This window comes from Penaeus chinensis, chromosome 31 (assembly GCF_019202785.1).
Source record: "Penaeus chinensis breed Huanghai No. 1 chromosome 31, ASM1920278v2, whole genome shotgun sequence".
Lineage (NCBI taxonomy): Eukaryota > Metazoa > Arthropoda > Malacostraca > Decapoda > Penaeidae > Penaeus > Penaeus chinensis.
The window spans coordinates 20,904,155-20,909,154 of NC_061849.1; positions in this window are offsets into that span (position 1 = coordinate 20,904,155).

Here is a 5,000-nt window from a genome sequence, read left to right on the forward strand (position 1 = left end):
TGCTGAGGGCAGAGTGATTTCGGCTCTCCAAGATTTTGAAGGGTTCACAAAATATTCGTTTAACATGAGAATATGGCAACATAGATTTTGGTGGGAAATGTCAGTACAAACTTTCTGTTTTATGGCAGTGTAGGGGTCTTGTGGTCACAGGTCTGATCGGGGACACTGGATATGTCAATACAATTAAATCGTGAACATTGGATAACTACAATATCGTCCATAGTAATGATTACAAACATAGTGATTGATAATAAGGATTTTTCAACAAACATTTTGAGTATAATCAACATTAAAGTTCACTTGTAGTTATAAAGTATTCGACGGTAAGGGTCGGAATCGCTTGCTCTGGGGGCACTTCACTATTGTCGTTACTTTCTGGGCGCAGGTCAAACTTGGCACAGGCAATGACCAGTAGGGTCTTGGGTACCGTGGGAGTCGAGGGGAAAGGCCATTAAACTCGTCGGTAAGGGTCGGAATGGCTCGCTTTGGGCATGTTCATGAAGTTCGGTTCTGGACGCAGGTCAATGTTGGTATAGGCGATAACCAGCAAGGTCTTGGGCACCGGGGGAGGGGAACGAGGGTATGAAGAGGGAGTAGGTCATTAAACCGCTCGGCCACCTAATCAGGATCGTCCTCGATCCTGCTGCAGTGGATGAGCTGAGGGCGAAGTTTCGACAGTGGGGATGCAGGGAGACTCGGTTCTTGCAGACGAGAAGGGAAGAAGGTCGCACAGGTGACTTCTAAGGTCGGCGGCCTAGGGAGCTTGTTCGCACAGGTCACTGTTCCGAAGCACAGGTGGTCTTGACAGGAGCAGCAGTGGTGATCAGCCACGGAACTCGTCAATCATTCCACAGGATCGCTTGTGAAGGCACAGGTAACTTGTCAAGCGCCGTGCCAGTCGTAAATGACACGCACACCGGTCTAGAAGATTCTGGACCAAGTTGTTGGCGAAGAGACGAGGATTGAGCGGAGAGAACGAGGTCTTCGAGGGATCAGGATCACGTCGTTGGCGGAAAGGATTCGTCATCTCGGGAGAGGAAGGGCACCATGGTGATGGCGTCACGAGGTTCGACAGGCAAGGCAGGACCACTCTTGCCAGGGTCACCAGCACAGGGCAGCAGGTGTGGTGAGTGAGACGAGATGCGACGAGGACGTCAGGCGGCAGTCACCAGCGGACGAGGCGGCGGATACGACCGGAGTTGCAGCGACGTGCAGTAGAGAACATAAGGGCGTCGGCAGGTGATGCGGGAGCGAGAACGTCCGTGAGATGGGCTCGTTAAGGGGCGAGCGAGACTTGGCGCGCCAGGGATCGGCGGCGAGGGCAGCGACGTGGTGATCCGAGAGTCAAGGTCAGGAGTGGGCTTCAGCTGGGGGCGTCTGTTTCTGAGGACAACAAACGAGAACAACAGTACCATGTCTTGGCGACAGAAGACGTAATGCCATATCTCAGGGAGTTACAGTATCAACACGAACTCAAAACGATTAAGAAATGACTGGAAGCAACGTGTCATTGATTTGGGATAGAGGGTGTTAATTGCAACATTCACCTGAGCGACAGAAGGCAGTAGTGAAAAATCGAGATTGTAGGATAAAATCTCGAGAAAAAAATGTGCTTACAGAACCATGTAAAATATAGTAAAGATTCTCCATGAAAATAATATATAGGATTTATGTGCAAGGATGCAGAACAAAAAATATTCCCATGAAAATGAAGCAGATTGGCCATACTTAGAATATATTTCCTTCAGGGAAATGAGAGTAGTTGTACACGAAAATGCAGGATTGATGGGAAGTAATTAAGATTAGTTGCATTCTAGGAAACAGGAATAATTTTCCTTATGAAGATAATTATCAAAACATGCAAATAATGCAGGAAAGATTTTCCAGTGAAATAGTTCATGATAAATAAATTGGAATTCAGCATCATGTAGTTCAGAATTCATCAAAACCTGGATTAACCTGAAAACAGATTTAGTACTCATAGGTAGACAAACTACAGGGGAATGAGATCACCAAAAAGAAAGGTTAGGTAAACCGCAGGGCACGAGTGAGGTGAGCGGAGGCACAGAGTGACCGCGAGACAGATGTCAGCTGAGGGGAGATCTCGGTTTCTGTGAGGGGAGGAACACAGGTGATCGCGAGAGCGAGAACAAATCAGACACTTCACTTCACAGGGGATTTCCTAAACAAATGAGAACAGCGAGGATAAAGAAACTCACCTTGAGGTACTGGCAGGGCCGTGTTGATCGATGTCCCAGGCGTCAGGCAACTGCAGCAAGTGTTGAGGACTGCGACAGGTGTTGAAGTACTGTGCGCTGAGGAAGGAGCGACGTCAGCTCGGCAGGGAAGACTGGCTTCGTGCTTGATGTCAGGAAATCGCAGATGTATCTTGAGGTGACAGAAGTCGACAGATTGTTTTCACAGTGGCTTAGCGTGGTGCGGTATCTTCGGAGGGCTTCGTGTGGTGCGATAATCCCAGAGCGGTGCCACCAAAAATGTAATGACACTGTGGTGCAGTATCTTCCCAGCGTTATTCCACCAGTGTCATGTACCGTACTGTGGTGGTCTTTATCCTCTCTCACTCGTTTGTGTGGTACTCTTGAAGTGAAGTGAAAGTTGTTGCTGTTTCCAAGCTTTTATTTGCACGGGAATATGGTAGGTGGTGTACAGAGGACAGGCGTGGCAGAGACGCCCATGGAGGAGCGAGGCCTCTTGCCACGCCCGCGAGACGAAGCGGTCTTAGCGAGAGCTTGAGGTGTTGCCCGAGCCGATGCTGAGGGCAGAGTGATTTCGGCTCTCCAAGATTTTGAGGGGTTCACAAAATATTCGTTTAACATGAGAATATGGCAACATAGATTTTGGTGGGAAATGTCAGTACAGACTTTCTGTTTTATGGCAGTGTAGGGGTCTTGTGGTCACAGGTCTGATCGGGGACACTGGATATGTCAATACAATTAAATCGTGAACATTGGATAACTACAATATCGTCCATAGTAATGATTACAAACATAGTGATTGATAATAAGGATTTTTCAACAAACATTTTGAGTATAATCAACATTAAAGTTCACTTGTAGTTATAAAGTATTCGACGGTAAGGGTCGGAATCGCTTGCTCTGGGGGCACTTCACTATTGTCGTTACTTTCTGGGCGCAGGTCAAACTTGGCACAGGCAATGACCAGTAGGGTCTTGGGTACCGTGGGAAGTCGAGGGGAAAGGCCATTAAAGTCGTCGGTAAGGGTCGGAATGGCTCGCTTTGGGCATGTTCATGAAGTTCGGTTCTGGACGCAGGTCAATGTTGGTATAGGCGATAACCAGCAAGGTCTTGGGCACCGGGGGAGGGGAACGAGGGTATGAAGAGGGAGTAGGTCATTAAACCGCTCGGCCACCTAATCAGGATCGTCCTCGATCCTGCTGCAGTGGATGAGCTGAGGGCAAAGTCTCGACAGTGGGGATGCAGGGAGACTCGGTTCTTGCAGACGAGAAGGGAAGAAGGTCGCACAGGTGACTTCTAAGGTCGGCGGCCTAGGGAGCTTGTTCGCACAGGTCACTGTTCCGAAGCACAGGTGGTCTTGACAGGAGCAGCAGTGGTGATCAGCCACGGAACTCGTCAATCAGTTCCACAGGATCGCTTGTGAAGGCACAGGTAACTTGTCAAGCGCCGTGCCAGTCGTAAATGACACGCACACCGGTCTAGAAGATTCTGGACCAAGTTGGCGAGGAGACGAGGATTGAGCGGAGAATGGTGAGAACGAGGTCTTCGAGGGATCAGGATCACGTCGTTGGCGGAAAGGATTCGTCATCTCGGGAGAGGAAGGGCACTATGGTGATGGCGTCACGAGGTTCGACAGGCAAGGCAGGACCACTCTTGCCAGGGTCACCAGCACAGGGCAGCAGGTGTGGTGAGTGAGACGAGATGCGACGAGGACGTCAGGCGGCAGTCACCAGCGGACGAGGCGGCGGATACGACCGGAGTTGCAGCGACGTGCAGTAGAGAACATAATGGCGTCGGCAGGTGATGCGGGAGCGAGAACGTCCGTGAGATGGGCTCGTTTAGGGGCGAACGAGACTTGGTGCGCCGGGGATCGGCGGCGAGGGCAGCGACGTGGTGATCCGAGAGTCAAGGTCAGGAGTGGGCTTCAGCTGGGGGCGTCTGTTTCTGAGGACAACAAACGAGAACAACAGTACCATGTCTTGGTGACAGAAGACGTAATGCCATATCTCAGGGAGTTACAATATCAACACGAACTCTTAACGATTAGGAAATGACTGGAAGCAATGTGTCATGGATTCGAAATAGAGTGTTAATTGCAACATTCACCTGAGTGACAGAAGGCAGTAATGAACTATCGAGATTGTAGGATAAAATCTCGAGAAAATTATGAGCTTACAGTCCATGTAAAATATAGTAATGATTATCCACGAAAATAATATGTAGGATTCATGTGCAAGGATGCAGAACAAAAGACATTCCCATGAATATGAAGCAGATAGGCCATACTTAGAATATATTTCCTTCAGGGAAATGAGAGTAGTTGCACGCGACTATGCAGGGTTGATGGGAAGTAATTAAGATTAGTTGCATTCTAGGAAACAGGAATAATTTTCCTTATGAAGATAATTATCAAAACATGCAAATAATGCAGGAAAGATTTTCCTGTGAAATAGTTCATAATAAATAAATTGGAATTCAGCATCATGTAGTTCAGAATTCATCAAAACTTGAATTAACCTGAAAACAGATTTAGTACTCATAGGTAGACAAACTACAGGGGAATGAGATCACCAAAAAGAAAAGGTTAGGTAAACCGCAGGGCGCGAGTGAGGTGAGCGGAGGCACAGAGTGACCGCGAGACAGATGAACACAGGTGTTCGCGAGAGCGAGAACAAATCAGACACTTCACTTCACAGGGGATTTCCTAAACAAATGAGAACAGTGAGGATAAAGAAACTCACCTTGAGGTACTGGCAGGGCAGTGTCGATCGATGTTGCAGGCGT